General features: G+C 35.3%; 1 pseudogene; it reads left to right on the forward strand.

The window, feature by feature from the left end:
- Nucleotides 1-328: 328 nt before the first annotated feature.
- On the forward strand, nucleotides 329-15,104 carry LOC104620068 (annotated as a pseudogene).
- The last annotated feature ends 3,599 nt before the right edge of the window (nucleotides 15,105-18,703 follow it).

Here is an 18,703-nt window from a genome sequence, read left to right on the forward strand (position 1 = left end):
CTGCGGCGGCCTTCTGAGAAGGCCTCACACACATATGAGATTGGCAGTGGCCCGTGTCACTCATATCAGACCCCGTCGTCCGGCGCAGGTGCTCAACTGCCTCCTAGAGCACTGCTTCCTTAAGAAACCGCTTTTCCAGGCCGCCCAACGATTAGTTGTTACGACTGCCAATAATAAGCACTCTTAAGCTTGATTGGCCGGAACTCGGAAGGGGGTGAGCTTTTTGCGCCAGCGGTGTTTAGTGTGCGTGAGGTGAAGGCTACGGACGAGCGCAGTGGGGTGTCGGTCCCCTCGACAGGGCTGCCCGGGCCTGGGAGCTGTCACCGCCATGGGGATCCGCAGGAGAAACAAGAGCCCGGCGGTGTGAAGCCACGAGTTCGTCATTCAGAACCGTGCGAATGCCGCATCCTGCCTGGTGATGGGTCTTCTGCTGGGGTTCGTGTTTGAGGTACTGGGCGGGGTGAGGGTGCTGGCGGTTGCCGAGTCGAGCAGCATCTGGTCCTGGTGAGGGGCAGCCGCCGCGCCCTTGGCTTCCCGCTCTGCAGCTTCCCCGCTACATCCCTCCCGCTCGCTTCAACCACTCTGCCAAGCAGCTTTGCCCCACCCGCTCCGGCTCCGTCTGCCTTTTCCCTCCTTCCCTTCAGAGTTATGTCCCTGTTACTTCTCTACCCCCAGGCCTAACTCCGTGACACCCTGCCCGGCCACCCTCCTCTCCATGGCTCGGCTGTCTGGCGAGCGCAGCAAGTTTCACTTCTCGCTGTCCTGCCTCAGCTCACGTATTCCCCAGTGCCTTCTCTACTGAGCTGTCTTTGCCAGCTCCCGCTCACACTGTGCGACCCACTCTCTTACCTTCTTATGTCAGACCGCTACTGTCTTCTTTTCTCGTCCGGTTTCCCTTCATCTCTGCATGTACTTCATATCCTCCCATAAGCTCCCTTCTACTCACTTCCAGTCTCCTGAGTTATAAAGCTCCTCAAGCCTCCTTGTTTAAAGCAGAGTCGTTTCATATCTGTTTACTTTTTTTACTTTTTTCTTTTTTTATTTCCCCTCTACTCAAAAGTCCCCGTCGTAAAGCGGTTAGGAACACTATGTTATAAAGAGGGTTGCAGACAGTTTCTGTTGTTTTGAGCATACTTGACCAGATGGTAGTTAAAAACTGCTGGTCACCTTTTTGCACCACTACTTTGTCTATTGCTGTCGTTGTCTCAGGTCCATAGCTTTGCATAATCTAAAGAAAAATATGGGATTAGACAGTTTTAGCCTAATTTCAGATTTCTTCTTTGCCTTTGTGTTTGGAAGTTATCATAAAGTTTATTTCCATGTGCAAGTTGCTTCTGGAGTGATGGACTAGGCATCTATCTTACGCATATCTTTCTACTTTTGGTATAAAAACCTTGTGTGTTTTGCTAGATGAATATTTATGTTGGTATTGAGTATGGGATAAAGCTTGGTAAATAGAATTTAAATTCTGGAAAGACAACTTAAATACTTTACTGAAATATTATTGTAGTAACGATATATACAAATATTATTGTTACTACAACTTAAATACTTTACCAAAATATTTCAACATTTTCCATCAGTTGGATAAGACTAAAAATCAGATCACTTAAAATTAAAAGTACTGTTAAATTCTGAGATAAAATAATTACATGTAGATGTTCTGTCTCTTTTTAAATATATCTTGACCCACTTCTGAAAACATTAAGGATACTGGACAGAAATAAAGTAGAGAAAGCAGTTGTGATGCTCAGATAATTTCCTACTAAATGGTGGATAAACATGGTGTTGAGGTATAATAGGTTGTGTCATCTGTGGAGGAGCATGTCATAAAAGTTAATATATTAAATGCAGAACTCAGTCTTGGGATAAAAAAATAGCTAGGGTCTTGGCAACTCGGGTGATAAAGGCTTTAAGAAAGCAAGTAAATGCACCTGGGATAAAGTTTGGGATCCCAAATAGAACTTTTCATGTATCTTTGTATACGGTACTTCTCAAAAGATATTGCTCTGTGTCCTTTTAAAAACAAGTATGTTTTTGCGGAGTTTCATCTCTGAATGCCATTTGTCTTAACTCAGGCTTTGTATACACCACAGAAGTTATATTTCTGTAACTCTACAGGTATTGGAAGGGAGGATGCAGCTCCCCTGTGGTGAGCTTTATTATTTTGAAGCTGATTTCTTTTAGAGGAAAAAGAGTGAGTTAATATTAGTTACACCTAAGGGTAATTAGCAAATTACTAGTCTCATTTCTAGTCAGCATAATTCTAAAAGTTCAAATGCGGACTAGACTGTTTTTATTGTGCTTGTTTGAATATAGAATATTATATTTATTTTTGTATAATTAAAACATCTGCATCTCCTTTTTGATACAAAAATTACTTTTTAGATTGAAATACCTTTCATTTATTATGCAGAGGAACAGTGGTGCTGTCTAACAGGTTAGACCAATGTATTACACCTCTGCTTCATTCACTACAGAAAAGCATACTGGAGTCATTTGAATTAAATCTGTATTTCTGTTGGTCGCTGTCTAGGTCTTATACCATCTTTATAAATGGGTAATCCAATCTGCCAAATGAACAAAACTACTGGTGTTTTTCCAGTAAATTTTGGTGACTTTTTTTTTTTATTGAGTGAGTGCCATGAGGCACAGTAACATGAGTGTTACTGAACTTGCCTACACAGCTGTTATATCTATTTTCTTTTGGTCTTCATTTCCTCTCTGTATTAAAGTGAAATTATTTTTAGGTTTTAAGTTTGAAGCAGTGAAGGGCAACTTTTTTGTTTGCTTGTTTTAGTCAGTGCTTTTCACAGCATTTTATGTTTACTGTGATTTCAGATGCATCTGTCAGTGGCCGATTTCCAGTTCTAGCCCATGGTACCATAGGTCATACACTAATAAGCTAAAGAAAGTGTAAATTAAACTTTTCACAGTCAAGTACTTACTGAATGATTTGCCCCACTTAATGGGGCTCCCATACTTCCAGCAGAGTGAAACGCTTTTAGTAGTATGTCGTACGCTTGATAGACAAACAGAAAAGCTGGCTTGCTGGGCCCTAGCAAAGTTTCTTACCATCCTCTTCTCCCAAAGAGCATTAAAAAAAAAGCTTATTCTTACAAAACCTCCCTAATGAAGGAGTCTGCCTGAATGCCCTTCTACAAGGGAGGCTGCTGCTGTGTGTCCCGAGTGATGACTTACTAAAAGCAAGCACGTTCGTTGTAGTTAGGTATCAATGTCATCAGAACCTATGTAACTATCTGTATTTTCCCTGTCTTTCCAGGAGCAGGGCAATGAATTTTTCACGCTCACTCCATGAATATTTTGAGTTGGTGTTGATGCTCTGGCTGCTTATTCTTCCCATCAAGCACACCAAAGAACTTCTGTATCTGAGCAGTGCAGTATATTAGGAAATTCATCTGTTTCAAGATTAATAGGGTTTTTTCCTCCCTCCTGTTTTGCTGGGTCAGTTTTAACTTGTATAATTTTCCTGTCCAATTCACCACACCACTACTTCTGATAGTACAAGTGTGGGACAGACAAGAAGCAACTGGCAGTAAAGAGAAAGGCAGGATTGCTCCTTTTGATGGTAGTGGTGGCTTACAAAAGGTTAAATTGTTCATAGAACTACAGTGTCTGAAAGTCAATTTTGTATGCCAGAAAAATTGGTACTTTCATTTTCCTTAATGAGAATCAATCTTGAAAGTACTCTTCAGTACTACGACTCCTCTACTGCTTAATTTCACATGTGCACTCCCAGTGTACTGATTTGCCTTCTGTGTTTTTTTGCTACAGAGAATCATATTTTGCATTGTTGCACCTCTTGCTTACTTTGTAGCTGGCTAAATTACTGCTTGTTTTATATGATCCTGAATGTTCTTAGTTACACTTTCAGAAATTAGGTGGTGTGACAACTGAGGAAACTAGCTTTCATTTTTTAATGTTACATTTCTTTGTTTTAAGTCATATCTATGAAGATCAGTTTAAGAGAAAGCATAAAAGATACAAGAATTATTTTTTTTACATCAGTTTTCAGAGTATGCCTGTTGTATTTCTCTGATTTATGAACTAGATAACTGAGTGTTTGCAACCATAATAAATGTATTTGCTATTGGCAGTGTAGGATGTAATTCCATATTGCAAGGTTTTTTGCTGTCAAGGAACCAGTTTTGTGAGGTTTTTTTCCCCTTCTGCTGTTATCTCTGTGTTATAGCTCACCACTCTTTCAGTTACATCAGCACAACTATTTGTTTTTGAAGTGGTGCAAGCAAGATAATGAAGTGTTTTCAACTAAGCTAAGCAAACATATTTACCTCTTATCTCTTGGTTGTAGGGTCATACAGTAATTCCCATTATAAACAGTTCCATTGTTACAGCTAAAGGCTAAATATAATGCAGCATGGGAATGGGAGGACTTTGAAGAGGTAGGGATGGCTGAAAGTGGTGGCGGTTTTTTGTTTGTTTTGCTTTTTTTTTTTTTAAACAAACTAGTTTTGTCACTGGAGAAGACATTACGTTCAAGTATACCATTGGTTACCGTGTACTGTAATTTCTAGAAAATGCTTGATTTATTGTACAAGGAATTAATGAATCTTGGAATTCTACTATGATGTTTTGAATACTCTGTTTATATGATCACTTAGTCAGAACATCACTTTTTTTAGTATCTTGCAAAGTTAGGTAAAACTTTCAATCTCATTTAATTCAGAGAGTATTTTAACTTTTGAAAGAATTAAAAGCCATTTACACTTCTAAACACTTCAAAATGTTATTTAGTAGAACAGTGAGTAATTTGATCCTTAGCTAAAAAGACATAATTCAAATCCTGACCCTATGTAGCAAATGTTAAAGGATTTGCAACAAGGTGAGCCTCCACATTTGTGGGAGATGAATGACACTTTTGGGACTTCTTTGATTTAAATCATGTGTGGGAGAACATTTGTTGATGGCATAATCTTCTAGTCTAGGGTCTTTATAGTCTAGCTTGTTTGAAAAATCTGATACTTTTTCCTTGTTTCTTTCTTAATTTCACGTCCCAGCCAAGTACACCATCATCTTTACTAAATCAAATACATTTTTTTTCTTGTAATGCAAGAGCTCAGCTATTAAAAATTGCTCTTTGTTCCCCTCAAGACTTCAATTCATTTAACTTGAATATAGTAGAACTCTCTCATTTGTCTGTCTGCTTTTGGATTAACTAATACTATATTCACCGAAACATTCTTGTCTTTTCTGTGTTGCTTGTGATTAGTACTCGGTTATTTTTCCCATAGTTAACACTGCTACTAGCTTGCATTTTAATGTGAAAGGCATGCATTCTTTCCAGTTTTTTATACGATCAACAGGAGTTATCAAGTAACAGAATATTTTGGTAATCTTCTATATATCTGTTGCTTATTCATGATTTCTTATGTCATTAGTAATGGATTTGTGGTTTATGTTTCAAAAATGTCGCATTGTTATTTAAAAGTATGATTGAATCAACAGCATCAGATACTTGAGAATAATAAAGGGACAAAGTAGCGATTCTTTTTTCACAAAAAATATTTACTTTTTAAAATCTTTTGTACCTGCTGTACTACATACAAGAATGCTAAGCAGCTAGTGAAACTTCCTTATTTGATAACTTAACTTTTCTTAATAGTGTTTGTAACTTCCAATTCTTTCTAGGAATTAATTTGCACAGTGTCTTGGAAAAAATAGATACTGTGGTAGAATTATCCAGATGGGGAACTAAGGTACAGAGAAATTGGCAAAATCTATGATTTTTGTTCTAATCTTGACTTCCAAACTTGAGACCTCTGTGCTGCGGCTGTTCCAAATAATGTAGCACTTTGACCACATTTAATGTGTTCAAAATAATGCATTGATCAACTTTGCTTGCAGTAATGAGTATATATGATTTTTTTGCAAATGTTTCCTGAGATGTTTAATGTTTAACACTTAAGGTGTACACTGTCAGTGGACTTCTGTTTTACTGATATTTGAACAGCATCAGGTAGAAATCTCCTATAGCGGAGACAAAAGTAAAATCCATATGTCAGTTACCAAGATGCCTGTGATGTGACTTCTTCATAGTGTTTGGTGCATGCATGTCTGTGTGTATGTATGTGTATATATACATCCATATAATGGAATGAACAAGGTATGGCTGCCTTTAGTTATAATAGGAGGTGTGGAAGGAATTTTGAGGACTCAACTCTGGCCCTCTGAAAGAAATTAATATATTACTAGTAAAGGTCCATTTTGAAAAAACAGTGGTAGGGACCAGGCAGAAACAGCATTTGCTATGCAATTACTTGTTCATTGATTATATTGTAAGCTGCTTTCAAACATAAAAATAGGACATATGGCACTTGGAGTTACATGGCTGTCTTGTGCATTAGGACCTTAATGTTCCTCATTTTAGAGGAAGCAGTTATTGCTGTCTTGACACCTTCTAGCCTACTTTCCTTTACGAAAAAAGTTGTTTGTTGTCCGTCTGTATTTCTGCTGTTCTGCATTTGGACAACACAACAACAGTTTGACAAAGGGTAGAATTCTTAAAGATAACAGAATTCCGTGATGTTTTTGAAAAGTGGTGGCTGTATAGATAAGAGATATCCAAATTAATGCTCTCTCTCAAGTGAAAGTAGAAGGTGGTAAATGTTAGACAGGCTAGCCTGTAAATCAGGATGAGTGTGGCTCTTGATTAGTTGTAGTACAAGTTCATTCTTCTCCATATGCATAAAGAAAAGTGAGGTTTTGTAGTGGATGTTTGTAGGCCAAAGGAGAGACATTGCTACAAAAGAAGGCTTCCTTAGGTCTGCTGCTCCTGATACATGTTTTTTTTTAACTGAATTTCATTTGTAAGTTCTCCCACACTTAAACACAGTAAATATAAACACTTGAAGTATTTTTGTAACAGGGTGTATGCTCTTTTCTTTGGCAATTTTGTTTTTGATTCGTAGGAACATACTACTAATTCTGGGGAAGTTATTGCTTACCAATCTGTTAAACTGCTAGGTATACTATCCTCACTGTGTAGTTTCTTTTTTCCTACATACAGTCATGCTTCTTAAGATGGAATCTCTTTTGATCTCTACTAAAATATAGAGAATAGGATATTGGTGTGGGTTTTGGTTTTTTCATGTGTCTTTTTTTTTTTCCTTTCTCTATTTTTTTTCCTTTTTTGGTGCCCTAGCTGAAAGTAATGGATTGAAGCTACAGCTTGATGTATACTGCTCTCAATAGTTTGTTCTAGGCTTATAATTATATCATGGTATTGAAGGAAAACAAGTTCCAAGTTATCTAATTGGCAATAAAAAATAATTTTCAAAAATGTAAAACTTGTAACTAGTGTCCTGTATCAATTTAACATAATTTCCGAGAACAAGGGTGACTGCTGCACTCTTTCAGTTGCAGAGAGTACTCCTTCATAAGAATGACCATAGTCCAAAAGGTGTTGCTGCAGTTGTCTTCTACATGCTCGTAGCTATTAATCTGCATGCTGTAATTTAGGAGTATGTATTAGAGGTAAGTTTATTACTGGGATATAATTTACTTTTATAAACATGTTATTTTTAGCCATCAGTTGTTAACAGTTTGTCTTCAAGGTAAATGTAGGCCGTGGTACAAGGAATGGATTAGCATTGAGAAGCCCTGTTATGATTGATCCTTTTGTTCTTTGGCAGAAATGTAGATAGACCTTGGTTTAGTGGTGGACTTGTTAGTGTTAGGTTAACAGTTGGACTCAACGGTCTTAAGGGCCTTTTCCAACCTATTTTATAGTGATAGTTCCTCAATTTATTAATATAAACTACTGAATCTTTATTTCAATCAATATAACTTATATTTTTCTGAGAAAACAGACATTAAATGTTCATGCCCTACTGAAAATATCTGTGAAGAAGGGCTGCTGTGTTAGATTCATAAGGAACAATCAGAAGATCAAAAATTAAAATTACTGGAGTGGCAAATTTCTGTTTGTCAGCTGAGGCTCACCTCAAAGAGGGAGCTCAAACTTCATTGTGTGGTCTTTTACACCAATTCAGTTGCAAAGCAAAATGAATTTGTTAAAGCCACTGTGAAGACAATCTATTATTGAATGGTTTTAGAAAGTATTTGGAAATAGGTCATCTGAGCCACAGAAGCTCAAATGGTTTTTAAGTGTGTAAAAAGATTTGAAAAATGTAACAATATGACTCTGATCTGGGGGGAAAAATTTGTCTGAATACATTATTCGAATATTTTCCATGTGAACTTTATTGTAGTGGCAAGACTTACTGAAGATAATTGCCATACAAAGTGCCGATCAAGGTCTTAAATGGTGGGAGCTATGTATTTTGATTGAAAAATGGAAGACTTATGAAGAAAGAAGAAATAGAAGAAAAAATCATGAGTGAACACTAACTCTCAAATAGCTTTCTTGTTTTATAAACTACACTTATATCTGCTTTTTGTTTCTTGAAAATTAATAGATGTCTGCATTTGTCAAAAACAAAGCACAGCAAATTCAATGAATCAGGACCGCTAGCATTTTTCTACTTTTTTTAATTTATATGGGGAGCAAATATTTTGAATGCAGTAAGTCACTCTATTTGCTGTTCTTATTTTAACAATAGACTTTAAGTATTAAGAAGGTCCTTAAGTCAATGGCCTTTTTCTTTAGGAAGAATTCATGATGAACCCAACCTCACTCTGAAAAGATTATGCCCATTCTCATATGCTGTAAGTGTTCCATTTTCATTTGGAAAAAGTCTGATCCTTCTACTCACTGAATATTTAACCACCCCAAATTTTAGGGAACAACTAATAAGGTGATGACATCGGTACCTTATAAGAATGACAACTAGATGAAAACACTTTCTTCTGTTTGAAAACTGGCAGCTGTTTTATCCAAAGATCGTTTTGATGAGTGGAACATCTACCCAAGAGACAGTTGCATGTGTTCTTGCCTTTCTTTACGTTAACCATGGTAGCTGAGTTAAAGTGAAAGTGGTTGCAAGATGGGATATATAATAGCACTGCTGAATGGCTTTACATTAAAGAAACATGTTTGTTGGAGACTGAATTTTCAAATTAGAGAGGACTTATAGCTTGATTTTTTTTCTTCTTTTTTTTTTAATTAAGATGACTTAGAAAATTGTGTTGTTTGTCTGGACCCCTCCCCTGGGTTATTCCCTGGTGAGTGTGATAAAGGGAAGCGGGGGAAACATGTATTTTTTAGGAAGGGAGTTCCACTGCTCACAGGAGAAACTGTTCATGTGTGTGTTCTTTCCTACTGTCTCAAAAGTTCATTTAGAGGTTCCTATCAAGAAGATTATGGATGCTAATTCAGAAAACTTTCACCACGGAGTTGTTTTGTATTTGTGGTCCCTGTGATTTGGGAATCATAAACTATAATTGAGTCAGAATGAATTAATTTAAGATAACGAGATAAAATCTTCTCTCTCATGTTGAAAACTGGAAAACTCATTATCTTGTGTTTTCTTAACCTGAATTATTGTTTAGTTTTCAGGTAAAATTCTTCTATATTTACCAGATAGGCCATTGGCTTCATGCACTGCCAGACCTATACTTCCAAAAGATATGAAAGGTATGGAGAGAAGTTGTCGGTACACTTAATTAAATATCTATTCTTTCCATTTATTCATATTAATATTTTGTTTATATTAACTAAAGACCTATATATTCAGATTTGTATATGCAGTTATTTATATGCTATTTACATAGTTTAGTTGCTTGCATTTCCTATCTAGTTTAGTCTAGGTGGTCTGTAGGTTTTGGTCCAGATAGTCTTTCCAGAAATTTAGAGTAGTGTGAAAAAGAATCAAACCTAATGAATGATCTGATTTTTTTGTTTGTTTGTTTGTTCGTTTTTTTGAACAGTATGGTTCAAGTGTAATAGAATTTATTATAATTTCTCTAATTTTAGGAAGATATTCCAAGGCAGCTATATTATATTTGCCTTTACATTGCTCTCATCTCTGGTGCCTATATATTAAAGTATTTGCATGTCCATTTTGAATAGATAGATCTATTTTCTTCATAATTTCATTAAAATCTCTAAATTTTCTGTTTTATAGTTTGCAACATTTGGGGCTAATTCTGATGGTACCTCGCTATTTAGTGGAACTCATTTTTCATGCCTCGCATCTTTTGTACTTCAGTGATGAAAACAAGCAAAAAGGGTAAATCCTGCATGTGTTAATGAAAATTCAGAACTTTGCTTATTAATTGCATATAAATGAATTTGCATGTATGTAAAAGTACTCAGGTAGCAACCAACACTTGTTTAATGTCCACTATTACCTGCTTTGAATTCACAAGCGAGTCATTGTCATTGACAATAATAATACGAATTTTCTAAATTAAATATTGCCAGCTTATTAAAACCGTTCATCACAATGGTCTTCTACATTCTGTAGTAAAAATCTCGAGATGCTGAAAATCTGCAGGATGGCATCTTTCTGTTAGCTATAAAGTGAAATAATTGTCATTTGTGACTTATTAGCTATCTGATTACCGTTTCTTCTTGTCCTATAAACATCTGGCTGTTAAAAATTACATGTATTGTCTTGATCTTCCAACTGATTAATAAATGTATATTACACCTTTAGTGTCAGTTTTTCGCTTTATAACCATTACTTGTAAATGGCTTACAGCATGAATACCAACTTGACATGCATCTTTTTTCTTCATTGTGCTTTCTAGTCAAAAGTCTGTGTAGTGAGGTAGGACTGAATGTTTGCAGATGACCAAGTTTTTCTGTAATTATTGGTCCCCTCTGTGGACATTTCTCATCATTGCTGAGAGAATTTTCATGAAAAGTTCTTTGTACGTTTGACTTTTTGAAAAGAAATGGACTAAAAGGAGAAAGCACATTAATTTCATTATTTTGTTTTAACATTTACCATTTGCGCTTTATGTAATGGTGCGTCTTTTGACCCGAACTTTATCTGTCCTCACATTTGGATTTGGTCCAGCAAGAGTAGAGAATCAAGGTTTTTCCACAGCAGACACAGACTTCAGTGTACTCCCTGTGAGGTATAACAAGGCTAGTGGATGTTAATTTTTGTATAATGTGGCATTTCAAAATATCTTTTAATAAAACAATCCAGGATGGTAATGTGTTTTGAAGAATTGCCCTGAGTGGAGTTTTCATCTTCAGTATTTAAGGGAAAGAAATTTTTTTTCTCTTTTCTATCTTCTTTTCACAAAAGTAGTAGAACAAATTTTATGGGAAAGAAAGAAACAAAAAAAGAAACTTTTTTTCTAATTAATTGCTGATAATTATCCAAAAAGCCTGAGATAATACCTTTAAACATTCCCCCCCCATGTCTATACCGGACATAGTATCATTTGACAATATTAATACCCATAATATTTTAATTAATTATTTGTTTGGTGCCTTCCTAAATTTTTTTAAATATCTTTTATTCTTGCTTGTTAATTTTAAAATTTTACTAGGTTTTCAGCATAAGCTCATCACTTTAACAGTCAGCCTTATAACTTAATGCCTGTAATCAAGTGTATGGAAGGGATTTTGAATCTGATGCTTTCTCGTTCATAGATTGCTTGGCAGAAGGGGCCTCAGTGGCACAATTTCCTATCAGCCATTGACAGCTATGGTCATAACTCCTTGATAAACATGATTGCTTCTAGCAATATACTTACATACGCTTTCCATTTGCTTCATGTGTGACACACCTTGTCTTGGGTAAAGCCTTCTGATACTTCTGGTTTCCCATGGTATGAAGATTTTAATTGGCTTGATAGTAGACTTTTGGAGGAAAAAATAAAATACGTACAGATAGTAGTCTGTTAATGGCTAACTGAAACTTTTATCTAACTATGTCAAATTTTTTAGGATTGGCTGCCTGGGTGCTGTGTGTCTAACACAGGCCTGGATGATGTGGAAATTTATAAATTTTCAGCTGAAGAAATGGAGAGAGCACATTAGGAACCAGATTGTAATGAAAAAAAAACCCCTAACACGAAGAATGAACAAAAAAGGAACCAAATGGAGGTCAGTGGCATAAGATTTTTTTAAGTTGTTTCGAGGCTAAATATTTTTATACCAGATGTATCATCTTGTATCTTTCTGTAAAAGAGCAAAACCATCTGTCTTTTGACATGCAGTGAATATAGATAATATTATAGCTTCTTCAAACGTTAGGGCATGTTCTTTAATTCCATATAGGTAACAGGACAGCACACAGGGTGTTAACTGTAGTAAGAGTTAGCCCTGGGTAATCTCCAGGATTATTCACTGAACTCCTAATCAAAATGCAAAGAATATTTCATGAAGCTGGGCTTAATGATGATTCCAGAGTTTTCTTTCTGTTTTAAATCAGTCTTTTAAAATGCTGCCAAAATTTTTTTTCATTTAACATCAGAAAAAAAGTATAATCTGAAATCCCTACTGTATTTCATAAATTCTGCTTCGATTATGTTTCAGATCATTAAAATTAAGTTTGTTTGTTCTACTATATAAAGACATATCACAAAGAATGTCAAACCTGCAGAAAAAGAACTCCAAAGGAACATCATAGTAGCTGGCAAAGGACAACTAATGGAGAAAGGCTTTTAATTAAATGATGTTGTATAATTTCCAAATTCCAATGTTAAATCAATTAAATGATTTATACAGGGGTTATGAAGGCTTGGTAGAGTGAAATTTTCATATTCTTGTTAGCATATATTTAAAACACTGCATAGAGTTATGTATGAAAGATTGGGAATCACTTCTGAGATTTGGGTAGAGCCTTGAAAAATGCAGTTTCCTGGGAATTTTACCACAGGCTGGCTTGCTTCCTGAAGTTGATCTTTATGTATTAGTTTCTACTAAGAGGGGTTGAAGGTCTTCTCATTCAGAGATTACTAGCTGAGTCAGCATTTGCTGAAATCAGTTGGAAGATTCTAGACAGTAATGGTGCTCGTAACAACATTGTTTTTCTTACCATTCCAGAGCAGACTTTTTGCTCTAAATGTAGCTGCAGATGCCTTTTTCTTAAGTTCCCAAAATGATTACAGTTTGGAATAGCAGAAGTAATACTGTAGTTTGACTTAATGTTTCCTTCAATTGAGCAAAACAAAGAATAGCACAGGCCTTATAGCTCTCTGACTGCATATGTGGAGAGATGTTGTACATTGTTTATCAGTTTATTTATTTGTAATTCCAAAAGTACTCACAATTGTAGAAATAGTCTAAAGGAGACCCTGAGGGCAGTAGTTTAGTTGCAGCATTAGCTGTAAGTCATTTCTTTAGTCTACTTGAAGGTAAATAAACTTCTCTTGTCCCCCAGCGCTCAAGATGAGAGTTCAGACTCATTTGCAGTTAATGTGTCTGTATAGTGGTTAGGTGTGACTTGCATAGGAAAAGAATATATATTTGAGGTTGTTAGGTGTGGAGAATTATGTAGCCAAAATAATCCGGTTCAGATTTAATTGGCAAAAGGACTAAGTGTCCCATAAATCCTTCATATACTGGTTTGTTCCATCTGTCTTGTTGCAGCTTCTCTTCGTGCCGTGGCCTGATCTTCTTAAGCTAATGACAGACAAAGCTACTAAGTGTGAAATGGCAGACTGTCTAGGATAGCACATGCCTTACTGGTGTAATACTAAGGATGTTGTATAATAGGGGAAAAAAAAATCCTAAGGAATCAGTAAAAATGATTTAAGAAATAAAGGAGAAGAACTAAACAAAGATCCTGATTAAACTAAGATGTCACAGAAAGAGAGACATTGATTAATTCTTAGTTAATTAATAATCATTAAAAATATAAGAATGGGCAATTGGCACTCTGAGGAGAGCTTACTAACGGGGCCCAACAAGTTTCTGTGCTCTCAGAGGTAAAAAAGTTCTATGAAAAAAATTATTCTGAATTTCTTACAGCAGAGAGTTGCAGAAAGATCTTACAAACATGGAATAACTAAAAAATGGCAAATTTCTAATTTGCAATGCAATTCATAAATTTCTAAGCTACTCAAAGTAAGGCATATTATGGAGGGAGGGAGAAGGAAGCATAGTTTATACATATGCGACAATGGACTTCAAACTAGCGTTTGTCTCATGAAAGATTTTAAATCAATGGGGTTTTTTTCCCTGCAAATATTAGCTCAATTCCTTGCTGCAAATAAAAAACAAAAACAAAACAAACAAACAACCCCCCCCAAACCACAACACAAAACCCAAACAAAACAGAAAACCCACAAACACACACCCACTCAGCTAGAATTTACCATCCATTGTATAAATCCATGTATCTACATCTCAAAAATTGTATGCCATGTCAATGACCCCATCCGAAAAGACTTAGACTATTGCCAGAAAGATACAGAAAAAGATGACAGTAAGGGGAGAGACTACTACCACCTAGCTCAAAAGATGTCATTAAGTGTTTTTGGGCAGGTCAATAGCAAATTACTGTTTGTTATTTCTCATAACATAAGAACAGACAATCTTCATGTAGTAGCATGTTTAAAACAATCACAAGAAGGATATAAAATACAAAGAATTTGTAAGAAGTAATTTCTGGAAAAGTATGGATTGTGATTTAATTCCGGGGGGTTCAGTCTGTCAGTAGCTAATAAAACTGAATAAAAATAAAAAGCTAATAAAAAAGCTAATGCAACTTAGACCTCAGGAAGTCACTAAGGTTCCTCTGGAACCTGGAAGAAAGGATGTTAGTAGGACCACTCTGTATTTGCCCTGATTTTAATACTCTTCATGAAGCATCTGTCATTCCTGGAGATGGGAGACTAGACTTAGAAGCAACTTTTGCCCGATTCCTGTTCTTATCAACTTTGTACAGTTAAAGTTCTTAAACATTTTATGTACCTAACTCCAAATTCATTTCAACTAAAGCAAATACTTAAGCTTTTTTGTGTTGTGTTTTTTTTATGTGTTGGTTGGGGTTTTTTTCCCCCCCTGGTCGGACTTCTGTATTTTGTATGTGAAACAAAACTGTGCTTGTACTGTACTTTAACTTATAATTACAGCTACCTTTGTTAATGGAGCAGCAAAATTAGAAGGTTGAGCATCGCCAAGAATAAGAAAATCAAACCCAGTACGAGATACAAGCTATTATCAGAAGACAAAATTTGAGAGAAGACTGTGACTTAAAATTGACACTGCAGAGCTATTATTTGGATGTCTTATTATTTCAATGGACACTATCAGGTTATGTTTTTGTCAATAACCCTACATTTATGATAAGATCATCTTTGATCTACCTTAACCCAGTAGTCATCTCCAAATTTCACATAGCTTTAACAATAAAAACAGATGAATCAGTTTGAACTTCTGGTTCTGTGGTCAGAAGTTATTACATTTCTGTAATATTTGCATTACAGACACTTCAGAGGGCTGTCTAAATCTAAGTTACCTGTCTATGCATTTGTTTTTACAAAATAAAAATTCTGTACCAAAAAGATCTTACCATGTCTGTCCCCCCCACTCTTACCTCCATAAAATTTTTTTCTTTATTCATCTTACATGGACTAAAGGGTATATCTGAAGTAGCCTGGTAAAAAAGCAAAAATGTTCTATACCTGATTTCTCTTTAAAAATTGCAGATTTAGAGAGAGGTCAAATCCTGGCAGGACATCATTAATCTTCTTTTAGTATAAAGGTGAGACTATTGTTTAGTAAAGATGAAAGTTATGTGCCTTGGGGAAAAAATGCTAGACTGCCTGTTGGATTTTGCAGTGGTTTGTACTGTCCTGCATTGCGCAGGGGTGAGGGAGAAAAAAAAAAACAGCTGATTAATCTGCAGTATAATCTTAGCCCTTTTGAAATAAAAGACAAAACTTCCAAATATTTCTAAAGAGCCAGTATTTCATGGTTGCAATGATGTGCCAGGTTTTTTTCTCAATTATTTCCCCCCCGCCTTTAATTTATAACTGACAAATCTTAAACTTCTGAACCTACTGACAAATTGTTCAAGGAAGGTGCTCAAACAATATTGCAATGAATGTTTTACCAAGCATAACCTAAAGGCTTTTTTATTTCTTTCTTAAACTGTAGTAATAATTTATTTTAGTCTGACTCAAGGGTTTTATGTCTATGAAGGTATTAATGTGCTTCTTATGTGAACACTTTATCTGGATATGATTTTAATATTAATATTAATATGATTATATTATAAAAAGATTAATGGTCTTTTTGTAAGTAATCTTTATAGAGCTGAGGCTGGTATCTCAATGTTGGGTAAGTTTCATAAGCTCACTTTCTTCTTTGCCGTAACTTTCTCCCTGTGCAAATAGGTTGTAGGACAACAAAGACAGTTTCTTTGCTGTATACTGCAACTGTAAGCTTACAGTCCCTTTAGATTTCAATTTGTGCACACCTAAGTTATCAGGCTTTCAAAAGTGAATCCAGACAGTGGTTTAGGTGCCAGTATCCAATTCTAGGCACATAAAACTAGACAATTTTGAACTTTAAAGGTTTTTTCTTCTTTCGGTATTATCAGAAAGTATGATCCTAATACTGCCACTTGAATAAACTGATTACACTCTTAAATATTCTTACCGCATGACACTTATGATGGCCTTTTCAAAGAAGTTTGTTTTTTTTCTTTAAAGATAGTTTATTTAAATTACTATTTTAGAAATACAAATACAACAGTAACTATATATACACTTGCATTGTATTCCATGTACACATGCATACACAGAGATTCTTGATGTAAGAATCCCCTCCTTACAAATTTTTTTTTTAACTGAAAATCACTGCCTATATATTAAATATTTGGATACATAATTACAGTAACACCAAATGCATTAAATTAGTGCTGGGCTTGTTATTATGAAGATGTTTCAGAAAACTGTTTGCAACAAAAAGTCTGTTTTAATTTATTTAAAACACTGTTCCTTCAAATTTCACAGTGTAATTACTTTACAGATACGAAGATTGTTCCATTGAATTTACAAATAAAGAAAATTAGCAGGTTGATGTAACAAATAGTTCATTAACAAAAAAGGAAGCATATATGCTTTTAAAAGTAAACTGAATTGAGGCAGTGATTCTTAGGATTTTTGTTTTTCTTTGGCTTTCTAATATACAGTGTGAAAGCTGAACAACCACTTTGCATTTAAATCAGATGATTTGTTTTTCTTTAAAAGTCACATTTTTTTCCTTCTGACTGAGTGGAAATGAGGAGTCAGGAAAGGAGAACTTGGGTGAAAACTATGAATTCACAGGAGTACTTGCTTTAGATCTATTTTAAGCAACTTTTGTTTTTTAAATTTACAAGACTAAGATGATTCTGATCTTATGTCTGCAATTACTCTTTAACATCCTTTTTCGCTGTTTAAATTAAAATTTATTGGTTTGTTCCATGGTTAGAAAACCTGCCATATTCAGGGGTTGTTCCCATGTGTTAAGCACAATATTTTGTAGGGAATATGTGAGACATAAGTTATCAACTACGAATTCCCAAGTGCTTGATAATTTCTTTTGAACTGCAGCTTTCAGAAACATTGCCAAAAATGTCTAATGTCTTTGAAATTACTTTTCTTTAACCAAATGCTTAAACCAATTCTAAACCACTCATGTCATAGCAAGACCCAAGGTCAAACCAGGCATCTCATTATGAAGTGAATTGAACAAAATGCACAGCAGAATTTTCATGCAGAAGTGCTTAGCCAAATGAGACCTAATTAAAGCCAAATCTAAGCCAAGGGTAACAAAAGTGCTGCAAAGTCACGTTTGTCACAGAGAATCTTTCAAAAGCCTTAGAAACACAAGTCCTAAGTGCCATGAGACAGACAAGTGAGCCTACGCTTGAGGTCTAGGGTAAAGATGGCAGCTTGTTCGGGTTGTGTTTGGTGGGGTTTGTCTTATGGATTTTTTGTTTGGCTGAGATGTTGTTGTTGTTTAAATATAGCTTTGACAGGGTTGCTGTTTTTTTTTTTTTTAGAACTAAACTGATTGTATTTTTAACTTTTTTTTCAATATTATGAATGTCACGCGAAGTAACAATCAAATTAGACACTGATTTCTTCCTGTTTCAACCATGTAGCCTTTGCTGAAGTTGCATAAAATCTGTTGGGACAGATGTTGAGGCATGTTGCCTAGTGGTGTAATATTGTAATAAGTGATCCTATTAAGCTCTTTTTACATTTATTTGAAGGTTTTAATTTATGTAAATCATATGACTTTCTGAGCAACTATATGTTGTATCCTGTCACAATCTAATTGTAAACTTAATTCATATGTCAGAGGTCCTTTGCAAGTGGTCATGTGCACATCAAAATATAAAATATTACTGTGCATCTACTTTGGGAAACCAAAATTAGATTCCCTTACTTTTAATCTTCCTTTCCTCCTAGAGTTGGAAAACTCCTGTAAGAGCTTTTATATCCTGAATGTCCTTTTAAAGAAGGGCATCTTTTGGGCTGTGCAGAAGAGCTTACGTTACAAATCTGTGTATCTGTTTTTAACCTATGTAATAGGATGAACAGATAGTCTTGGTTTTAAAAGCAGAGTAACAAGAAACCTTCTTTAGCCGATACATTTTACATTCTCTTCTTACTGAGGTTTTGAGTTGGAATAGAGTGGAGGTTGTGTGGTGGCATAATGATGTGGACGATAGTGTTGCTCTTGCTTATTCCTGTTCCAGTCCACCAAAAAATGAAATCATTCAGAGTAAGTTCTAAAAATGCAGGATGTTGTCTGGAAGATGGAGTTCTAAGCAAGTTCTGAAAAATGCTAGAA

Source organism: Phaethon lepturus, unplaced genomic scaffold (genome assembly GCF_000687285.1).
Source record: "Phaethon lepturus isolate BGI_N335 unplaced genomic scaffold, ASM68728v1 scaffold52130, whole genome shotgun sequence".
NCBI lineage: Eukaryota > Metazoa > Chordata > Aves > Phaethontiformes > Phaethontidae > Phaethon > Phaethon lepturus.